General features: G+C 42.2%; 1 protein-coding gene across 4 annotated transcripts in view; it reads right to left on the bottom strand.

Moving 5' to 3' along the window:
* The window catches only part of CHRM3 (cholinergic receptor muscarinic 3), a 527,196-nt gene that overhangs the window by 24,561 nt on the left and 478,284 nt on the right, over positions 1-24,351 (bottom strand). The gene's annotated exons all lie outside the window — the stretch shown is intronic.

Raw genomic sequence — 24,351 nt, 5'->3', positions numbered from 1 at the left:
ATGCATGCTAAAGTTTGAGAATGACAGTCCTAGATGACTATCACATGTTTTCCATATCACCTGCTTGCACAATCAAGAGATAAACATAGACTGGATAGTTTGGAGGTAGTTCCGGTCAAGGATGTAAATTATTTTTTATTTCTTTTAAGGCACCTGCTTATTAAAATTTCTCCAATGAGCTCTAGAAAGTCTTTCCAAGTATTCCTCCTGGCCACCTCCCCAACTCCAATTCTTATCAGTCCCAGATTCTAAATAGGCAGTCAGATTGTAAGGTTTTTACTGGTGAGAAGGGAGTCAAGGCCAGCGGCATGACTCATGTTGTCCACCTGTAAGGCATCCATTGGTGGGAGTGAACGATATTATGCTTGTTTTTTACCAGCCACTTAACAAGAATTCACTGTTCATCTTTCTTATGAATTTAGTCTCCTAAGATTTTGAGGGATATTTTAAAATCTTGACGACTTTTTAAAATGGAGAGTAATATTTAACATCTACTAGTAAGCACCGTACAACTGCTGAGTTTACCTGCCTGTATAAGCGTGCACAGTTCAGTGAGAGTAACTAAGAGATAAAAGGAAATTTCAAGATGTCTGTGGTGAGCCATTTTTCCTACCCTTTCCCACCCATGTTTATACAGGAAAGGTGAACCAAATCAGTCTCAAGAAAGCTTTGTTAAGGAGACTTTTAAGAAGCAGTTAGTGCAATCTTCAAGCATCAGTGTATTCATTTCCTGTATTTGCCATAACGAATAACCACAATCTGAGTGGTTTAAAACAATAGAAATGGATTCTCTTCCAGTTCTCCTGGCCAGAAGTCCAAAATCAAGGTGTTTCCAGGGCCACACTCCCTCCAGAGGCTCTAGGACAGAATCCATTTCTTGTCCCTTCCAGTTTCTAGTGGCTCTGGGCATTTCTTGACTTATAACCATATCAATTCAATCTCTGCCTCTAAGGTTACACTGCCTACTTATCTTCTCTCTTCTCTGTATCTCTTGTATGAGGACACTTGTTATTGGATTTCGGGCCCACATGAATAATCCAGGATGATCTCTTCATCTCAAGCTCCTTAACTTAATTATGTCTGCAAGACTCTTTTTCCAAATAAGGTAACGTTCACAGGTTCCGAGATTAGGATGTGGTCATATCTTTTTGGGCGACCGTCGTTCAACCCACGATAGTCAGCATAACATAAAACATGCAAGCTTGGCTATTCTCTTGAGATCAGAACTGTTATCATCAAACTACATCTGATGTGTGCGGGTGTTTGTTGGGGTTCTCTTTTCATAGGATAAATATATTCCCTTTGGAACTCTAGGTCAGTGTGCTTTTTTATTTGCATTAGAAAAATTTTAAGAGGAGAGATGCTCTTTCAAAAATACTTCAAAAGAAGATCAAGAGATTAGAGGTGGGGATAAATATAGACATAGATGTAAGAAGTGCTGCAGTAGACAGGAGACAATTTGGTCTTAGTTTCTTTACTTACGTTTATACTTCATTTATTTATTTAGATGTTCAACAGATACGAACTGACTGTGTGTGTATTTGTTCAAAGTAATGGTTGAACACAAACCAAGAACTAGACTTAGTGGGTTCAAAAACACATACTACTTTTGTGCCCCACGGCTCAAGCCGAGGCTCAATTTCTCTGCCTCAGTTTCCTCATCTATAAAACGCAGAGTAATAAGAGTACCTAAGTGTGGGGTTGTAGGGAGGATCAAATAAATGTAGAAAGCAGTTAGAATGCTCAGCACATAGAGAGCAAGTAGTGTTTGCTGAATAAGTAATGTAAACATGCCAGCCTCTGTGCTAGCTTTTAGGATGAACAAAAGAAATGGAAGGTGCCTTACACTAGAAAAAAACTCCAAAAAACATGAATGGACCTAACTGAAATGCTGCAAATGAAATAAACGAGGGACATAGTTGGCGTTGAAGGGTGTGTAACTGGGAGACTCTATCTTAGATAATGTGGGGAGGAGATGCCTCTAATGAGGTGGCATTTAACCTGAACACTGAAGAATAAATAAGTGATGGAGGAACATCAAGGCTGAGAGATGTTGTTTCTTGATAAATCAGTTTGTTTTACAGTTTACGATGATGAGTCAAGGATCAGGGTCATTTATCCCATTGAGTGCGTGATTAAATGTTGTGTGTTTCAATAGAATCTACACTAGACGGGGTGGAAATAGGCAGGAAATTCTCCTGAACTATAAAGAAATATCCCATGCAGAGGAAAACACTTAGATATGTATTTCTGAACCTACTGGAGCAAGAGGATCCCCAAATCATCTTGAAGGGATGCCTTTCTCTGCAAAGAGCTGCCCTGGGCTGATGAGTTTCCAGGAGTATAAATCACCCTCAATGTCAATTTCACTTCTTCATGGGTTTATTGAACACCTACTGCGTGCTGGGCAGCCAGTGTACCCTGCCTTAGGGGATGCAGAGACCCTGCTTTCCAGCAGCTCAGGGCCTTTGACAAAACACTAGGTCACATGACCTGGTAGTAGCAGACACGTATGATATTCTAAAGAAACGTTCATTGTAGGTTATACTGATTTAGTACAGATTAGATTTTCCTTTGAATTTCCCTTCTTATTGCATTCATGCCAGTTAGCAATCATGCCATTCACATCTTTTCCTAAATCTCCATGAAGAGTGATGTCAAAAACCTTAGGCAACTTCCTGCATCTCTGTGTTCTCTCTCTGTACCTAAGTGGTAAAACAGAAGTTGATAATAGCACCTATCTCATAGGATTGTGCTGGGATTAAAAGACATTAGAAGTATTCAGAATACTTTAAAATACATGTATTTTGAACAGTGTCTAGTACATGGTAAGCACCCAATGTGAGTTAAAAGAATATTGTTATTATTACTAGTATCACTAGCAAACCTCTTAAGTCAAAACAAAATAAAAGCAAATAGAACTAACAATCATCTGCATGCCGGAGCGGCACCGCTACTAATTGGCATATGATTTGGGGCAAGTGGTTGTTCTCTTTAGGTCTCAGTTTTTCTCATGGTTAAAATAAAATGAGGACATTGGGCTGGGGCAGTGGCTCACGCGTGTAATCCCAGCACTTTGGGAGGCCAAGGCGGGCAGATGACCTGAGGTCAGGAGTTCGAGACCAGCCTGGCCAACATGGCAAAACCCCGTCTCTACTAAGAAAATACAAAAATTAGCCAGGCATGGTGGCGGGTGCCTGTAATTCCAGCTACTCAGGAGGCTGAGGCAGGAGAATCGCTTGAACCCGGGAGGCAGAGGTTGCAGTGAGCTGAGATCGCACCACTGCACTCCAGCCTTGGTGAAAAAAAAAAAGCCCCCACTAAAAAAAAAAAAAAAAAAATTGAGGTAATGAGTTGTTCTCCAGTTGTAAATTTGTAGAACTCAATGTATGTAAATACCTCAGTGCTTATGTTGCTCTGGGACTTGTCAAATGGTCCTGTTTGTCACGCTTTGCCAGGAAAGAACCAAAAAAGTGTTGAAATTAAAGGGGTTGGGGGCTTTGCTGACAAGGTTTCCTTCCACTGGTGAAGCTCAAGCTCGAAGAACTTACTTTAAATAGTTATTCAAAGGGTATAGGAAGCAGATGGCTGAGTGTGGGTTCCAAGTCACTGGCTTGGGAAAGAACCCTGGTACAATTCAGGTAAAATCTGGAGATTTGGATTTTTTTTCCGATTGATTTAGGACATAGGCAGCTTTGATGAAAACCTGATTGAGAGAAGGGGTGAGGTAATCAATGATTACCTGAATGATAACCCAGGTACATTTGTGGATGGAGCCCCAGTCGATTTGCCATTTTGTTTTCTTCGTTCCTCATTTATTTCATTTTTTTCCCTTTCCCTTTCTTTTCCCTTTACCCACTTTCTCTCGTGAGACCAGCTGGTGGCAGCTCTCGCAACAGGCACCAACTCCTTTCTGGTTCAGGGGTTGTATTCTTCTACTTAGCACTTGCCTGCTGTCTTTATTACTAAGTATCTTGCCCCCAGCCTCCTCAGCTGAGAACTAAGATTGCTGCTGTTTCTTCTTCTGAACTTGAAACCGAAGGCTAACCTGATTAGGCCTGCCAAATGTAAATGACCTTGCTTGCTTTTAGTTGCTTGCTTCTAGTTGATTTTAAAACCTACATGGCTGGCCGGGCACGGCGGCTCACAGCCATAATCGCAGCACTTTGAGAGGCTGAGGTGGGAGGATCACTTGTAGGACGGGAGTTTGAGACCAGCCTGAGCAACAAAGCAAGACTCTTGTCTCTACTAAAAAATAAATAAATAAATAAAAAATAATTAGCTGGGCATGGTAGCATGCACCTATAGTCCCAGCTACTCAGGAGGCTGAGGAGGATAGCTTCAGCCCAGGAATTAGAGGCCACAGTGAATTATGATCATGCCACTGCACCCAGCCTGGGCAACACAGTGAGACCCTGTCTCTAAAACAAAACCAAACAAACTCCAACAAACCCCCACGAAGCTAAAGTTGCATAGCCAAATACCATGTAACTAAACTTCCCAGGCTTCCACAGAGATAGTGTCTCTCACTATAGGTTATCATGGTAATGGCTGCTTACATTGTTTTTTCAGGAACTTGGGGTCAGCTCTTGTCCAGTTCAAGCCAGCTGAGACCAGCGACCCTCTAACTGGGACTGTGTGAGTGCTCGATGGGTGACCTCTGGATATCACAGGCCAAAACCCCACCCTCAGATCATGCTAATCATTCCATTTTGTAAACACAAGTTCCATGAGGAGCCACGGGGCTTGACCACACTTGCTTAGATCACCAATTACCACCCTTTGCTGACCCCCAATTTCCCTTCCTCATGCCTCAGATTGCCTTGTTCCTTTATCCTATAAATGTCCCTAAGCAAGGGACGTTGTCTTTGGCAAGTTGGGTTTGGGATCTCTTCTCCTGTCTCCTTGCTTTGCTGCTTCGTGAATAAACCCTTTCTTTGCTGCAAAACTCATCACGGTGATTGGCGTACTGTGTGACAGGCAGAACAAGCCTGTCTGGGTGACAAACTCACTGGAATGTCATACAAATTAATAGCAACAAACAGCTGTTTGAAATTATCATTATATTTTCATGGCCCTCAGAAAGAGATTTAACCTTAACTATGTCCAGTGTCGTTATAGCTGGGGGGAGGGAGAGACTTTTATTGCAGCAGAGCAACCAGCTGTGTGTGACCGTGGAGGGACACGTGGTTGACTGGCTTTGTTCCGGATCGGCAAGTGCTTCTCTAAGGGGACTGGAGAGACAAGAAGGAAGAGGGCATTTCTCTCTCCTCTCTTGCTTTCATGGCTCCCGGCTTCTGCACACTGGGTACTGCTGGGCTGTGGCTACTCACACCTGCGGGGACAGCAGTGCCCTGTGCCTGGTCCAGCCAGTTCACCCAGGAGCCTGCTTTTCAATTTGATGATTCATGGCTTCCTTGCCTGGGGAATTTTCAGATTGAAAGAAAGACATCTGACAGATTTATGGATGTTTTAATAAACACAGGCAAGGCAAAGTTGGCTTTTGAGCTAACACATGGATATAAATACCAGATTGATAAAACCTGGAAAGCACAGGCCATGTCTAATGGCCTGCAGAGGCTGATCTGCCTGTGCTGTTTCAGGTGGTGCTTCGCACAGTGGGCCAGCAGCAGCAGCAGAATCTCCTGGGAGCCTCACAGAAATGTGCACGCTGGGTGCGTTGGCTCACACCTGTAATCCCAGCACTTTGGGAAACTGGGGTGAGAGCACTGTTTGAGCCCAGGAGTTTGAGGCTGCAGTGTGCAATGATCGGGCCATTGCAATCCAGCCTGGGCAACATAGTGAGACCCTGTCTTAAGAAAAAATGGAAATGCACATTCTTGGGCCCCACCCTAGACCTGCTGACTTGGAAATTCTGGGGGTGATACCCAGCAATCAGTGCTTGGACCAGTTCTCCAGGCAATCCTGAGGCAAACTTAAATTTGAAAACCCCCTGTGTAAAGGAGTTTGGATTCATTCTCTCTGTTGTACCTCTGCACTTGCCACTGTAGACCTGTAAAGTGCTGTCTTACCCTCCACGGCCACCTGGTCAACCCCAGCGAGATGCTGCTGGAGCCCTTCCTCGTCAGGTTGAATTAGGGGTGTCCCGTCTAGGCAGTTACAGAGTGACCAGCATGTACCCTCATGTGGCAAACTGACCTGTATTGTAACTGTCTGATTCTCACCTCCCTTAACACCTATAATCATCTGAGGGCAGAAGCCTGGTCTTAATCATCCCCTTTGCCCTCATGTCCAACAAGCTACCTGGCCCAGAGTCAATGCATGGGTATATATGGCATGTGAGGGAGAAAGAAGAGAGATTTCATTAAAAAAATAATAAAATAAAATTGAAAATACTGAGAAGATGGTCATTACTGTATACAGCAGGGATCTCCAAGCCGCCGGCCACAGACCTGTACCAGTCTGTGGTCTCTTAGGAACTGGGCCACACACTACGAGATGAGTATGGGCAAGTGAGCGAAGCCTCATCTGTGTTTATAGCCACTTCCCATTGCTCTCATTACTGCCTGAGCTGCGCCTCCTGTCAGATCAGCAGCGGCATTAGATTTTCACAGGAGCACAAACCCTATTGTGAACTGCACATGCGAAGGATCTAGGTTGCATGCCCCTTATAAGAATCTAATGCCTAATGACCTGTCACTGTCTTTCATCACCCCCAGATGGGACCATCTAGTGGCAGGAAAATAAGCCCAGGGCTCCCACTGCTTCTACATTATGGTGAGTTGTAGAATTATTTCATTATATATTTTAATGTAATAATAATCAAAATAAAGTGCAGAATAAATGTAATGCACTTGACGCGTCCAGAAACCACCCCCTCCTCTCCTCTCAGTTGTGGAAAAATTGTGTTCCACAAAACTGGTCCCTGGTGCCAAAAGGGGACGGCTGGATGTGGCATTATCTGTAGAAAGACAAAAAAATCTGAATATTTCCCCTCATGAGAAGAAACATGAAGCAGCCCATTGACACCTGGGTTTGAATTCTCTCACAGAGCTGTACGGCCTTACGAAATTCAATTCACCTCTCTTAGCCTCAGTCTCTGCATCCATAAAATGGAGCTATTACTTTCTGCAGCAGTTTTGAAAGTTATAAATAATGTATACAGTATCTGGTATGTAACAGGTGTTAACTAAAAGGAAACTACATTATTCTTCACCAGTTAGGGTTTACTCACCACATAGTTGAAAGCCATTTATTTTATTCTCTCTTTTCTTTCTTTCTTTTTTTTTTTTTCTTTTTTGATAGAAACAGGGTCTTGCTATGTTGACCAGGCAGGCCTTGAACTTCTGGCCTCAAGTGATCCACCTGCCTCAGCCTTCCTATTAGCTGGGACTATAGGTATGTGCCACTGCCAATTTATGCTTTTTAAAAATGAAACTGGCTCCCCTGAAGCCCCTAACTTCCTATAGAATTTTAAAGAAAAATGCCTTGATATTTCAAATTAAAAAACCTTTCAATTAGGTTCCAAAGGGATGATTCACTAGAATTTAAATTACCTGTGAGTACCTTTTATAGATTAAAATTGCAAGCAAACAGGATGACTCTGCGTGTGTATGTCTGGGTTTCAGAGAAAGAGAGATGGGGCAATTTTAACCTACATTTGCTTATTTTCTGTAAGTCCTTTCTAATGCCGAGATTTTTCCAGACATTTTGCACTTGCTGTCTCTGTTGAAGATACCAACTATGAGTCACAGAAGGTAAAAACAAAATGACATTTACACCTTTTCCTGAGAGTTGTTCAATAAGTAGATGACTTCTTGCAAGTGCGCCTGCTTTGATGAACCCCCAAGCTAAGCAAATAAGAGTAAGGGTCATGAAGTGAGTGCTGAGTAAACACTAGCGAACTGATTGTCGGCGTAACCCAAAGATATATATAGCATACTCCAAATGCAGAGCAGCCTCAATAAAAATCCCTTTGGCTTCCTACTTTCTGCTGTTTATGCCTGCCCTTCTGAGGCATGTGATTGACCACAGCAGGACAGATGGCATCCTCTCTCCCAGGAATGCATATGTGGGACTGAACAGCAGTCAGCACGTCCCATGGTGGAGGCTGGTCTCATGCACAGTGGAGATGTATACCTATGAACGTCCTATGAGATGTATCCTGCATTCACCATTTATATAGAGGCACAGAGAGAGTTGGTTTGCAGAAGAAACTGAGGCACAGCTGAAGACACAGATCTGCTAGGATCCTAATGGCTTTCCACATTCCAGTTAGGGCCCTCCATAAGCCTGGTTTTGTTCTGGCCCTCGGATTGCCTGAGATACCTCGCTATCATGTCACCAATCTGTCCTTTTGCTTAGGCTACTTTCAGCTGGTTTCTGAAACTGATATCCACGTGAACCGTAGTAATGTTGTGTTAACAATAAATGCATACCAATAATTTAACATTGAGAAACAAGATCAATATGAAGGGAATGGGCTATGTCTGTGTATAATTTAATTGTTGAGTTATATAAGAAGATGTCTTAAAATGAAGCTGGCTATTCAAATTATTCCTATAGAATGGGCTAATACTACCAAGATCTGAACAAGAGATTGAACTGGACCAATGAGCTGAAAAAATTGGCCACTTTTGGGTTTTCAATAAGAAACAAAAGTGAGTTTTTTAGCATGTCACCAGTGGGAAAGGTATGGGAATCAGCTTTTTTGATGCTCTCACCTCCACGATTCAAGGATTGAGGTGTAGTCTAGTATAAGGGATACTATTTCCTTCTCCTACAACATTTTATAAAACTACCTTTAAGAGGGGAAGCTGGAGTGGCAACAAGTGCTCTGATCTGGGAATGGGGGAACAATTCAATGTAAATTGCTACCTTTTAATTCATTTGATATTGCCTTGGAAGAAATGATAGGAGAGACCATAGGAAACATTACACAGAAAAACAGTAACTCTCACTTAATTTTGACCAGTTGCTACTCATTACCCCAACATGCTAAATCGAACACCAGTATTGAAGACCAACAATTTGGGGCAAAATGAATGCAAAACGATCATGGCTACATGATACTGTCTTAAGATACATAAATCGTTGTCAATACAAGACCCAATTCAGTTAGGTCTCCATTGTGACATGATTCCATGGAGCAGGGTTGGCCTTGGACCGAATCTGGCTTGTGCCTTATTTTGTGCAGCCTGTGAGCTAAGAATGGTTTTTGTGTAGAAATATAAAGACGACGGAGAACAAAACCAGAAGAATAACATTTTGTGACACACGTTAAGCATATAAAATTCAAATTTCCGTATCTATACACATAAAGTTTACTAGGACACAGCAACACCCCTTTGTTTATGTGTTGTCTGTGGTTGTCTTTGTACTACAACAGAGTTGAATAGTCGCAACAGAGACCTTGCGATGGCAAAGCCTAAAATACTTGCTCTCAGGTCCTTAACAGAACACAGTTGCCACCCCTCTGCCGTAGAATCTTAGCTCTCTGTGTAACACCCATCTGCTCTCAAGCCTCATGGGTCCTGAAGGACAGAATTCATGTCTATTGTATTAGTGCTGTTTCTGTAACATGCAGCACAAAGCTTTAAATAAAGCTGGCCTTAATAAAGATTTGTCAAATGACTGAATCATCAACAACTATCTTTTGGGCATTTTGCTAGTCACACAGATACAAAGATATATTGGGTCGGTGCAAAAGTAATTGCGGTTTTTGCCATTTTTTTTTTTTTTTTAAAGTAATGGTGGCTAGGTGCAGTGGCTCATGCCTGTAATCCCAGCACTTTGGGAGGCCGAGGTGGGCAGATCACCTGAGGTCGAGAGTTCGAGAACAGCCTGGAGAAACCCTGTGTCTACTAAAAAATACAAAATTAGCCCAGCGTGGTGGTGCATGCCTGTGATCCCAGCCACTCAGGAGGCTGAGGCAGGAGAATCTCTTGAACCTGGGAGGCGGAGGTTGTGGTGAGCTGAGATCGCACCATTGCACTCCAGCCTGGGCAACAAGAGCAAATCTCCGTCTCAAAAAAAAAAAAAAAAAAAGTAATGCCAAAAACTCCAATTACTTTTGCACCAACCTGGTAAGAGACTGACCCTGCCCTTAGGTTTAAATTGAACTAAGACCATCGAATGTGTGTGTGTGTGTGCTCTAAATGGATACATGTATATACAGCTTTCCTTCACTATCATCAGGGATGGGTTCCACAACCCCTGCAGATAACAAAATCCTCAAATCCTCACCCAAGTCCCACAGTTGGTCCCGTGGAACCTGTGATTATGAAAAGTTGGTCCTTCGTTTACACAGGTTTCACATCCCTCAAATACTGGATTTTCCATTTGCGTTTGGCTGAAAAATATCTGCATATTAAGTGGACTTGCACAGTTCAAACCTGTGTTGTTCAAGGGTCAACTGTGTATATAGATATATATCTTGAGATCTCTCTCTCTATATATATCTATATATAGAGTGAGATATATATAGAGATATAATATATAGAGAGATATATATATATAGTGAGATCTATCTATCTATAGATATATATATTCTAAAACTAAACTAAAGCTGCAAGGAAGTTATACAAAGGAAGCCCATACATAGTAAAGTTCAAACTGAGTTCAAATGGACCGAGTTCAAAACCATTCCACGTGAGTGCTGGTACCTTTGGCAGGTCACTTGTCCTCCTGAGCCTCAGTTTACTCAGCTACAAAGTGGGGATAAATCCTACTCTTTGGGTTCCTATAAGGATAAAAAAGGATGATGTATGTGAAATTTCTAGTCCAAGGCTAAGCACACGAAATCCATGAAATACATGACAGTCCTCATGAGTGAAGAGTTCAGTGGATGCTGTGGAGAGAAAGCCCAATGAGAGAAGCAGGTAGGCAGAGTTGGGAGGAGATGGGGGACTTTAGCTGGGCTGGAAAGAACCGGTTCTTGGATCCCAAAGCAAAAACAAATATCGGGAGGTGCTCAACACATGCAGAGGAAAACGAGGCAAGTATGGCAGCAGGGAGGACTCATGCAGGGAGAACCGTGAGAAGGACCAGAGATGCAGAGAAACAGCAAACCAGGCAGTGCCTGGTTCCAGAGTTTTGACTGTCACCTGAAAATCACAAGAGATCTGCTAAAGATTTTTCAACAGGCAGTGATAGGTGCAAAATAGCATGTAGAAACAGAAAACCAAACACCGCAGGTTCTCACTCGTAAGTGGGAGTTGAACAATGAGAACACATGGACACAGGCAGGGGAACATCACACACCGGGGCCTGTCAGAGGGGGCAGGGGCAGGGATAGCATTAGGAGAAATACCTAATGTAGATGCCGGGTTGATGAGTGCAGCAAAGCACCATGGCACGTGTATACCTATGTAACAAACCTGCACGCTCTGCACATGTACCCCAGAACTTAAAGTACAATAAAAATTAAATGTAAAAGAAGAGAAAGTTTCCCTTTGCATTATCATGTTACCTGTGTGGGCATTTAGGAAGCCAAAATGGTAGCATTTATCCCCACTGTGTAGCTGAGGACACTGAGGCTCAGGAGGACAAGTGACCTGTCAAAGGTACCTGCACTCATGTGGAATGGTTATGAACTCAGTCTGTTTGAATACCCTGGTTGTGTTCAGATAGACACAATACACAATAAATGCCCTGGGTGTGTTCAGATAGACACACTACGTCCCCATTGTACACACTGGCACAGTCACGATTTGCAAAATGACTTGGGGATCCCACGAATAGCTGTGCTTCCCTAGCAATTTCTGTATTGGGGTCATTTCAAAAGTACACTCAAGAGACAACTTCTTCTGGTCCTGGATTCTGCATGCAATTTAGGAAGGAAAAAAACAAACAAACAAACTGGAGGGTTGTTCTGCCAAACTTTTCAGCTGAACAAGAGAAACTCAGACTAAGACACCGTTTTTTGTGCAGGTGGCTTTATGCTCTGAGGGATTCAGAGCCTGCTGATTTTTGAGATCTGTTCATGACATCTATCACAGCATGTATATTACTTGAAAAAACATATCCATGATGCTAAAAATACTCCGCAGTCTAGCTTGACTGCAGGCTGTCAGAATGTTACATTCAGATTTTTCTACTTCCTGCTGATATTTGGACATTTTCACAAGTATAATGTTTACCCTTATTTTGTTTTTCCTTATAAAAGTAGATTGCAGATGAATAAGGCTTAAGGAAGGCTCAGGAAAGGATTTGTGTTGTATCCTGCCATTCTCAGTTGTTCTGGATAGATAATTCTGCCTCAGTTGCTCTTCTGTGGAGCTGATTTCGGGTTGGGGCCGTCCCACACAAGGTGGGTGTTAGTTCTCTTTGGAAGGAGTCCTTCTTTTCAGGATAGCTACTCCTCTTTCCGGTCTAGACCAGGTCCACAGGTCTGTTGGGTATAATTGGTGCTATGACTGGTCACGGAAGGTCTGAGCTGAAAGGTAGCTCTGGCACGTTAAAGTTCATCACCTCATTTTATAGAGATGAAAACTAAGGACTTTAGGGTTTCAGTCTAAAACTAAAAAGTAGCAATGTGACCAAGGTGAGATCTTCTGACTTGCAGAGAATTTATATGTTGCTCACACCACACTACCATCTTTCTAAACACACAAGTCTTGCCTTGGCCTAGTATTTAACAAACAGCTCCAAGTCAGAGAGGGCTGATGACACAGGCCTCACCTATCTTTCACCAGCAGATCCCAGAGAGACCAGTGGCTAGCGTGGGGTGAGGTGTGTTAGCTTTCTTACAAAGTTGATTCGAACAATGACGGGCCAATTATTTTTCATTTCTATTTTCAGAATTCAATCAACACAACTGTCTAAATTACCAAGATGTAGAGAGGCTGTGTGTAAATATGGGCGTGTTTGTGGTCGAAGAATTTTTTTCATTCTTGAACCCAGCTAAAAATTTCAGTGTGCCTCTTGTATTTGGCTACTCTTTGGGAATGTCAGCTTTTCCTTACAAGGAAAGGAGAAACTATCCTAGGTGAAGAGATTTTGATCGGGTCTAAGGCAGTAATCATTAGCACTCCAAAATCCTTGGGGGGTTGGGCAGCTCAGGGAACCATATCATATATACTCCATGTACCTGTACAAAATACAATGACAGAGACATCTTGCAAATGAACTAACAAACAAAAAAACAGAGGGAAGAAGAAACAGGCCACTCATCATGTGTTATGATTGACGTTTACTGTAGTACTTATTTCCATTGAAACTGTATGTAAGACATAGAAAATAATATGGCAGCCGTGGGCGGTGGCTCACGCCTGTAATCCCAGCACTTTGGGAGCCCGAGGCGGGCGGACCACGAGGTCAAGAGATTGAGACCATCCTGGCCAACATAGTGAAACCCCGTCTCTACTAAAAATACAAAAATTAGCTGGGCTTGCTGGTGCGTGCCTGTAGTCCCAACTACTCGGGAGGCTGAGACAGGAGAATCACTTGAACCCGGGAAGTGGAGGTTGCAGGAAGCCGAGATTGCGCCACTGTATTCAAGCCTCGCAACAGAGCAAGACTCCGTCTCAAAAAAAAAAAAAGAAAAGAAAAGAAAAAAAAAAATATGGCAACTCAACTCTATACACTAGTCTGTAGTGCATCCTGCCATTTTGCAACCTAAGAAATCCTCTTTCTAAATAACATTATATCTTTAAATACATTCTATTATGAGGCCAACTGTCTACTTTTCTTGAACGTCTTCTGTCACTAGTTTGGAGTGATTTCACAATCCTAACTTACAGGGCCCGCAGGGAACACGTCTCAAAGCGAGGACACTGCTGGGATGGGTCAGGAAGAGCAGCACGTCCCCGCCAGTCTGGGTGATGCCAGGAGAAGTAAAGCACAAAATCGCCTCTGTGGTTTATCCTTTTTTAAATCCTTGCTAGTTTGAAGTGAATCTGGCTTTCAGGTATGCCTTAGGCGAAAACTAATGAATGTCATTTGAGTCAAAAAGAGGATAAACACACCCAGCACCTGTGATCACTCATTTATTTAATGCACCAGTGAGAATGTTTGAAAAGCATTATCTCCTTAGAGCACTTCTGCGTTTGACAGATTTTAATACGAAGGAAGGTGGCTAACGAGAGCCTCAGCTATTCCATGAATACAGGCATAACCGCAGAGTGAATGCCCAGCATGGAACATAGAGGAGGTACTTTTGTTTCCTTCACAGAACACCAGGCGAAGTTTTGGGGGAAAATACCCAAAGAACAAAGGAACGAACAATAAAACCAGCCCACAAAGCTCTGAACTGCTCACCTGTGAGACTGAGCCACCTCGTCAGCAGATCCATTTTATGTCTGGATTGCTGGCCTGTCTAGCGCTCCCGGGAAGGGGTGGCGTTGAATGTCTGGCACGTCGCTAACACTCAACAAACAATATTAATCCTTATCATATGACTTTATTGAAGGCCTGCACAGGAAACTAACAGACAAGGTTTCACGTGTCCTCACTGTCTGGAAGGGGTATTTCTACTTATCTGGACAACTGTTACCCACCTGGGAGACGGACGGGCTGGCTCAGTGCTTGGCTTTGGCCTCTCTTAACTTCCCTATGTATACACATGTCACCCTATAGAGATGTGACTTGGTCTGTTTCCTTGTCAGCACTGCATAAAATGCCTATTTTTTCCCTCTCTAGATAACAGACTCCTTGTATGCAGAGACTGTGCCATTTACACGTTAGGAAACTTCCCAGGAGCACCTCATAGAATGTGCCTTAACCTTATTTAGCTTCAAGGACCCAGGAATGACTCACAGTAATTGCAGAAGGGTCCCCAAACATGAAGGACATAATACAGCAGAAACAACAAACACAAAATGACCTGTTTGGGAGAGAAGACAGTGTGCCCCAAACCACATATCAATGAGTTGAAAGTAACTCCAAATGCTCACTCACTTTGCAGGTTCTTCTTTCCTCAATGCCGGAAACCCCTGCCACTCTATCCATCAAATGAATACCCCATCGATAAGTATTTACCAAATACCCACGAAGGACCTGGCATAAAAAGAAATTTAGACACAGCTTCTCCCTACAGGAGTTCACATTTTGGGCAAATAGAGACATAAGCACATAAAAACATAATACTTAATAAGGGGCAATTACTACAGTAACAGGTACACATTATAAGCTCTGGGGTCAGAGGAAGAAAGGAAGTATTGGGGATCAATGGCTGAGGGCTGGGGATGTGCTCATTCCGGAGGGTGTGATCTGTGACTCCAGGCTGCGCCAGGCCACAGGGGACTTTGACTCCTGTGGCTGATTCTGTGGCCCAGGCAGAGACCACTTTAAGGCTTACCTCCCCCAGAGAAGCTGTAGGCCACAGGGTGAATGAATTCAACGTCCCACCTAATTGCCTGATTACTATGTTCCAAGCTTACAAGGCTGTTCTTTGACTATGTGTTCTTTTCAGATGAGAGGTTGAAGCTGGAAGTGGGAAACAATTCTTGGATTGTTCTCAGGGTTTTGGCTTGCCTTCCATCATCGTTTTAGGGCTCAAATGGATCCTAATTCTTGACTCTGTCTTCCTCCAAGAACTTGTGATGCCTTCAGTTTGTACCATATTGTTCCTTTTAGTGCACTCTGCTGTGTGTCCAGCCCAGGTGCTCTCCCCACCCTCACCTGCTGTTTTGGGACTGGCAACTCACAGCTGCTCCCCTAGGTCCCTGTGTCAGCGTGGGACGACCTCTGGCATGCAGTTTGGGGTGCAGGGTTTCTGGGCGTCAGGCAGAAAGCTGGGCTGCAGCCAACCTCCATCTTGCTCAGCTCCCGGGAGTACATTCCCAGTACTCACTGGTACAGGAATCTCCTCCCCAGGCTCTGCTTGTAGAGACCTTGACCTTGGGGCTTAAAAAGCAATTTCACAGGTGTATTTATTTCATATGAAGCAGACTATTATCCATAGTTTATCAGTCTTGAACCTGGGGCTCAAAGACACGAAAGTCACATGGTCAGTTAATGAAAGCAGTGCCTACTACAAGCCAAGGCCCTGTTGTTGTTCTCAGCATCCATCATCGTTTCATTAATTCATGTGCTCCTCTGGCAGGTTTGAGATTGGACTGCAGGATCAGGGTCCTTTCGCTGATTTATGGCTGAATGTAGTGGGAGAGAAGCACTGTGTCTTCTTTATTAGCAGGGCAGGACGGGAGCTGAAGGGGGATGTGAGTACCTAGCAGTGCTTGTGAACAGATTTGAGAACTCCCTAGCCTGGGCTGGTGGATGGGCTTGAAGCTCTGGGTGACAGAAACAGCTTAAAGTTCATAGTAGTGGTCTTTGCTTGGGGCTATTTATTTTGAGATATCCGTATATGTCCCAGTCATCATCAAAGTTAGGACAGCCACTTAGAGACTGCGAGAAGTTAAAAAAGAGAGGGAGAAAGAAGGAACGAGAACCGAGGGAAAAGGACCTCTGTGTGGTTCCCAGGTGGCAGTCCAGCTACACTGTGTGAACAAGTAAACATGCTATTATGTAGGGACAGCTGTGAAATCAACATGCCCAGTGGAGATTTGTACTAGAGTACCCTGACGCAGCGTTGCCACCGAAGGTCACGTGAGGCCACTCACGGCATCATGCCGCAGGAGTTCCCTTCTGTTCTCTGAAAGCACCCAAGGCTGTTGCTGAGCATTAATTTCTCACCCACACAATAGTATGAGTGACTTCAGAGTTTTGCCTCTCTTTCTTTACAGTGTGTGCAATTCAAGGAGGGAGAGATAATTGAGTGTTTGGTGCTGTGTGCCATGCGTACACTAGCAGTGGGCTTTGGTTCCCGTTTTATGCTCCTCCTTGGCTTGCCTGTGACTGGCTAAACACGGGACAGATGAGGGCAGGCTTCTCTGAAGCGTATGTGACACAACACTGATCACCAGGAGAAATCCCGTGTCCTGCACTTCGGGGACTGGGGTCGTTGAGTTACATACTCACTCTAAGGCTGCCTTTGGAGGGAGATGGAAGATAAACTAGGAGGCACTGTGCTGTCTCTGGGCCCCAACAGAAATGGCTATAGCCAGAGCTATAAGAATACCTTGTACTTTTCTAGTATGATGTTAGGTTCTGCCATCTCATCATATACCTGGACATGACTTTTTTTTTTTTTTTTTGAGACAGAGTCTTACTCTGTCACCCAGGCTGGAATGTAGTGGTGTGATCTCAGCTCACTGCAACCTCCACTTCCTGGGTTCAAGCAATTCTCCTGCCTCAGCCTCCCAAGTAGCTGGGATTATAGGTGTGCGCCACCACGCCTGGCTAATTTTTGTATTTTTAGTAGACAGGGTTTCACCATGTTGGTCAGGCTGGTCTGGAACTCCAGACCTCAAGTGATCTGCTCGCCTCGGCCTCCCAAAGTGCTGGGATTACAGGCGTGAGCCACCGGGCCCAGCCCATACGTGACTTTTGATGACACTTAGAAAATGTCCTATTCCTAGCGGACATACTCCTATATCTTACAGTCTGATTCAGTTTTCAAATAAGCAGAACAATATCATATACCCACAGAACATTGGTTTTGTATGTACAAGCTTCGCCATCTCAGCACAATCTTCATTTAAAATCAACACTCACTGTAAGGGAAAATAATTTGTATTCTATTTAATTATTTTATAATTCTATTTAGTCTTGAGCAATGTCTGTCCAGATTATGGATGTCCGATTGAGGCTTTAGGGTTTGAGCTCTGGCCTAAAGAAGACGGCTCTCTGGGCAAACATTCCTGTCCCGAGCTTGGCTCTGAAGTGCAGGTGGCAACCCACTGCCCCTGAAGAGTCAGACAGGTGCAGGTGGGAGTGTGGTTCTACCATGCACTAGCCTACCTGTAAGACCTTTGAAAAAGTGGTTTTCATGGATAAATATCCATTTTCCCATGTGAATTGTTCATCGTGGTATCTATTTTATCAGATGGTTGTTGGAATCTAATGGCATGAGTATGCAACATCCCAAGTCAGAATTTATTAATCCCAGGTGCATAATAAATGATATTTACTACTTTTGCTAGGCAGTTTTAAAAAGAAGAGCTAGTATTTTATTCCTCCTATGCCCAGTCCAGTGAATTTCCTTGCACACAGTGATTCATACCATTGGCTGAATGAATAAAGGAATACATGAAAATATTTCTTTCTCCTTAAAGCACTTTCGTATTCATTACCTAACATAACAACCAATATAAAGAAGTGACCCTAATATTGCCTGCCTTCATGCACTGTCGTATTTCTTTCTTCTGAATCCTTGATCTCCTGTTGATTTCCATGGCCACAATCCTAGTTTACAAAGGTTTTTAAAACAGAGCTGAATGTTCTTGAAGAGCACGGGCTCTACAGCTGTGTGTCTGGTGAATCCAGGATCCACCTCTTACTGGCTGTAGTTTTGGGCAAGCTTTTTAATCACTCCAAACCTCACGTTTTCCCATCCATAAAATAGAGACAATAGTGGAAGCCCCCATCATATAGCTGTTGCCAGGACTAAATCAGGTCCTCCATGGAAAACCCTGAAAATAGACCCTGGCAGGAGGCAAGTGCTTTCCCTGCCTGCACCTGCACCCCTCCCTACTCCGTCCTGGGCACTTCTCTGAGCACAGAAGCTGCAAGGACAACCAGACCCACTCTCTGTACTCAAGGAGCTAACATGTGGTACCTTTTGCTTTAAATTTATTCTTCCCATAAGTAACAGGTGAGGCTCTGAGTAGAGCAGTTTTGATCATGTCACTTCTTAAAACGCAGCTCTCTCAAGCCTGGTCCAAATGTCCTGTGAAATGCTGTCCCGATATTGCTATCCTTGATTCTTGGTCTGCTCTCTTTCTGATCAGACTTGAGTTCCTGTTGACCCGTGAGCATCCCCTCCTCCACTTTTCCAGCTCCTCCTTGTGTTCTGGTGTTCCCGCCTCTTGGAATAGTGCCATTGTCCCTCTACCTCTAGCTAACTGGACTGGATCAGCCACTGAATTTCAAATTCCTGCCAAATTCCCTGTCCTCCTTTGTTTCCTCCTCCTTTCCTGAATTTACATCTTATTTATGGATTTATTGAAAATGCAACACATTTTTATGGTTCAAAATTTAAAAGCTACACATAAACATGTTTGTCTGACATCCTTATACCCTGGATTCCCTACAGACAACCAATGTCTTATGATTGCTTTTATGTATATACATGTTCATGTATCCCATGGTCTTCTTTATACACAGATGGAGTGTGCTATACACCAACAGGAGTATCCTATACATGTAGTTGTCCATCTTGCTTTTCTTCCATAACAATATATCACAGAGGAGATTCCACGTTCCTTTACAAGGAGATTCCTCCTTCTTTTTGTGACTGAGTTACATGTCGTGGTATGAATGGACTATAATTTAGTCAATGGGCAGTTATTTAAGTGGGTTCCATGTTTCTACTATTACACACAATGCTGCAAGGTACAGCCTTCATTCTGTACACATGCAACGTGCGTAACTCGATGGAGGGAGGGTGTGTGCGTTTATAAGTGTGATAGATGTTGTCACCTTCTCCACCCTAGAAGACGTATCAATTTTCACTCCCAGCAGCCTCATGTGACAGCATCAGGTTCTTCTCTCTTTACAACATTAATGTGTCACCATGCCTGTTAGTCTTCTCCTAACTCAATAGGTAAAAAGTGGTATCTCAAAATAGTTTAATTTATGCACAATTCTATATATAATATAATATATATTATACAATATAATATTAAATATATATAATATATATTAAATATTAAATATATATTATATATTATATATATAATATATATATATTTGAGATGGAGTTTCACTCTTGTTGCCCAGTCTGGAATGCAATGGCGCGATCCCGGCTCACCGCAACATCCACCTGCCAGGTTCAAGTGATTCTCCTGCCTCAGCCTCCCTAGTAGCTGGGATTACAGGCATGTGCCACCATGCCTGGCTAATTTTGTATTTTTAGTAGAGATGGAGTTTCTCCATGTTGGTCAGGCTGGTCTTGAACTCCTGACCTCAGGTGATCCGCCCGCCTCGGTCTGCCAAAGTGCTGGGATTACAGGCATGAGCCACTGTGCCCTGCCTATACATTTATTTTGAAGAGTTTCTTTTGTGGGGGGGCAGGGTCTCACTATGTTGTCTCTGGGACTAGCCTCTTTCCTCGGCCTCCTAAGTAGCTGGGATGACAGGCATGTGCCATCTCACGTAACTGAGTGGTTTTTTTTCCCTTAAATCAAGAATGGACTGAATTTTAAATACTTTTCAGCACCTATGGAGATCATATTATTTTTCTCCTAAGATCTTTCAGTACATTTTATTTTATTAATAAGTTTCACATTGGCAAACCATCCTTACATTCCTGGAATAACCTCTACTTAGTCGTGGTGTGTTTCCTTCTAATGTGCTGCTGCATCGTGTTTGTTCCTGTTATACTTAGGGTTGGTCAATTCCTTTTAAAAAAATCAAAGAGTTTGGTAGTTTTCTTTCTTAGGTAAGTTTTATAACATTGTATGCGTGCTTTGTTAAAGAATTAGGACACTGTCTAATCTACTCTCCTTCCATTTCTTCTTTCTTTCTCTTCCTCCCACTTTCTTTCTTTTTCTGCACCTGGCGCAAATTTAACAGCACTGGGATTATCCATTCAGAAAAGATTTGGTAGAATTCCTCTTGGGAATCTTCTAAATCTGGTGCCTCTCATGACCTGACCCTGAGGAACCAGCCCTGATGGTCCTTCTATCTGTTACCCTGGCATCTACTGATGAGATAGGATTCCTTCCATGGGATGACCATCGAGGGGCTGGACTAAGGTGATTTGGAGTAAGGTTCTGGCCAGTAAGGCAGCTCATGTGGCAAAGTGACACAGAACCTTATGCGCTCTCTTGGGCATTCTGAGTCTGAGCTGCCCACACCGATGGAGCAGGGAGAAAGTGGCCCTGGCTATTTGGCGCACCCTAAGGTGATGGCTGGGTCGCTGTTGGTATAGAGTCCTTAGAAACTCTGGAACTGCCACCATTACCAGAATAAAAACAAACCATTGTCCCATCCTTTGAGGGGGGTTGCTACCTTCATGGTAGCAAGGCCTAAGCTTATATTCAGGGTGTCTCTTTCTTGTAATTTAAGAACCTAAATAATAAGAGGCAATACTAGTTACCCATTAGGAATAAAGAGTTTGGAGCTGAACAAGCCTGGGTTTGAGTTCTGGCTCTGTCCTTTTTCAGCCTCCTGCTGCTCACAACTGGACTGGAAACTTCCTATGGGCAAAAACGCCTCCTGATATCCTCAGGCTCAAAACACATTTATTAAAGGAAACAGATTCTGTAATCCGACATCCATGTTAATGATACAAAGGTTAGAGAAAATTATCTGTATATCTTTCATCTCAAGCTTTCCTTTTAGAATGACAAGGCCAAAAATAAATTAGAAAACTACTGTAATTGTTTCTCTAAAGTGTTCTTTTATTTCACTGAAATACAAGCTTTGACCAGTATAGATCAAATGGAGATGTACAGACCAAATGAAAAGGAGTTTCTGCAAATATAGGCTGTATTTTAGGCGATTCAGAGCCTATGATCTCCTTATTTTGCTTTCTGCTTTATGAAGCAGACTGGGAGTCTTAGTCATATTTATTTTCAAACGTGTTACTAAAAATAAGCCACTTAAAGAAATCAAATCAATAACTACCAAGTACATTTAATTATTTGCTTACATGTTCAAACACACTCTACCTGAAAATCTTGACCTCTAAGTGCTATTTTTAATTTCAATATTTTTTTTCATGTTCTACTGCCCTTTGTGACTTAGCAAAGAAAACTTTTAAAATAACGTAATGTCATTGGAATTGTCATGTAATGACTTCTAAGGCATAGTTATGACTGTACTGATTACTTTGAACATAAACCTGTACTTAGGAGTGTTTTTCTTTGTTTTAATCTGTAAATGAAGTCAAAGGATGATGATTGTTCAAGAAGTTAAGCTGCAGGGATGCTTCAGTTTTCTGACATAGCTTCCTTTCCAATAAACTAGACTTCCTTCTAACAGGCAAATAGACTAGTTTAATAGTAGTATTTTCTACAAGTCTGTGTAATTATTGAGAAACGTAGCAAACTTCCTATTGTGTTTACAAAACAAAAACCTTGAGGGAATTACATGGATTTCAGAAGGTTTTGCAACCTCTTCCCTAATTTTGCAGCCTTAGTTAAAACAAGCAAACCCTTTTATATTGAGAGGTTGTAGTCTGGAGCATATCATGTCATTCCCCTAATTTTTGGAAACCAGAGGAAGAAGCTGTTCTTTTGTGTTTTTTTGGTGGCTCTAGTATGAACTGCACAGACAGCCTCAGAAGACAGGTCACTTTGGGAAAATTTCATTTTTCATCTGCAAAGTTGTTTATCTCTTCAAAAACCATTGTTTTCTTTCTATTAAATGGTATTTAGTCAGTTTTCTTATTATTTGATAAGCTTAATCAATTACTAAAATTACTTGAACTAAGAAAGCCTAGAACTAAAACAAAATGGAATGCTGAATTAGAAGATATTGATCTCAATTTCTCAGGGAAATTTCCAAAGGCCTGAGAGATAGCCTTTCACCTCTTGGAAACTCAGTGAAGTACTCTATGAAAAAAGAACTAATGATTCTGTGTGATGTTAAACACATCACACCACTTCTCCTGCCCCAGCCTTGAACTTCGTCCCATCGACAATTACATGGCTCTGTGTGACCCTGCATGAGTGGACCCTTGCTACCTCTCCAGTCTCCTCTGGGACCTTTGTCTGCACCATCCTTGCATTCTAATGCCTCAGTCATCTTTCAGTCCCTAATGCTGGTCGTGTTTCTTTTTTATCATATCGTCTGCTTATACTATTTCCTCTCCCTGGAATGTTCTTTTTGTCCATTTTTGCTAGTTACTACGCAATTATCCTTCATATCTCAACTCCATCATCACTTCTTGGAAAAACCTTTCCTGATCCCCCATCTGGGTCAATGTCCCATTATAAGCGGTCATATTACCAAAACACTTGCCTTCAAAGAAGTTTTTTCAAATTGTGATTTTTGTGTTTATTTATGTGGTGATTAGACTAATAGTTCTCTTTTCCTTTATAAGCTTCATAGCTTGTTTTTGCACAACATCAAATCCCTAGGGTCTAACAGGATGCCTGGCTCACAGAATACACTCAATGGAATATAATTGAATGTTAATAATAGATGTTACTGATAGAAAGAAAAGTAACTCTCTAATTTTGAGTCCTAGTTCCCCCCCACTAAGTGACTTGTAAGGTATTGGAGATCACATTTCTTTGGTCTTTAATGTTTTACCCTCTAAATATAAATAATATGAATCGTCCTCAAAGGTTATTGTAAGAAAAAAATAGTAGATATAATGACTACAACTGATAGGGATTAACTTAAAGGATATTTAAAATGCTTCCGATTTTTTGATGAACTAAACTACTGGTATAGTTGGCACTAAGAATTTCAGCTACACAGGCTGATTGATCAATTCTACCCTATCAGTTGCTACAGGTTGAGCATCCCTAATCTAAAATGCTCCAAAATCTGACATTTTTGGAGTGCTGACACAACACCACAAGGGGAAAATTCCACACATAAGTACTTAACACAAACTCTGCTTCATGCACAAAATTATTTAAAACACTGCATAAAATTACATGCAGGCTATGTGTATAAGGTGTGTCTGCAACATAAATTTCATGTTTACTCATGGGTTGCATCCCTAAGATATCTCATTCTGTATGTGCAAATGTTTCAAAATCCTAAAAAGTCTGATATCTGAAACTCTTCTGGTCCCAAGCATTTCGGGGAAAAGATACTCAACCTGTATATGTATATTTAGAAATAATAGACAAGTATACCTATAATAATTTTAATTTTAAAATGCATTCATACTTTTATACCATGTTTGCTGTTAAATGCAGAAATGTGGGTATTCATACATTTAGTAATAATGTTTTTGTATAGTACTTTTATAGCTTACAGTGAATTTTCACAAAGATTATTATGTTCTCATTTTATAAATGCAATATCAGACTCGTTTATGTGATTAAGTGAATTGCCTAAGGTCACAGACCTCGTAAATGAAGAGCTGACATTGGAATAGAGATGCTCTGATTTGAGTTTAGTGTTCAGCTCCAACTCCCTGAGAAATTCTAATCATCTGCCAATTTTTTAGGCTGCTTTCTTTTCTGTGTGGCTGCATACAATTTAGAGAATGGGTGCTTCCTTTCAACCAGCCGACTGTCGGGTCTCTGGGCTACACATTGCAGTCTGCATTGTTGGAGGCTGGGTTTCAGAGTATTCCTGAAGGTCTTTTAGAGTTCACCTGGGGACATGCTTTTTCTTTGGTTTACTATTTGCAAAGTACTGGTCTGCATATTTTACATATAATAATAATATTATACTTATTTTGACATTAAATGGTTA

Source organism: Theropithecus gelada, chromosome 1 (genome assembly GCF_003255815.1).
Source record: "Theropithecus gelada isolate Dixy chromosome 1, Tgel_1.0, whole genome shotgun sequence".
Classification (NCBI taxonomy): domain Eukaryota; kingdom Metazoa; phylum Chordata; class Mammalia; order Primates; family Cercopithecidae; genus Theropithecus; species Theropithecus gelada.
The sequence above is the reverse complement of the archived record's forward strand: the minus strand, read 5'-3'. Positions and strand labels throughout refer to the sequence as shown.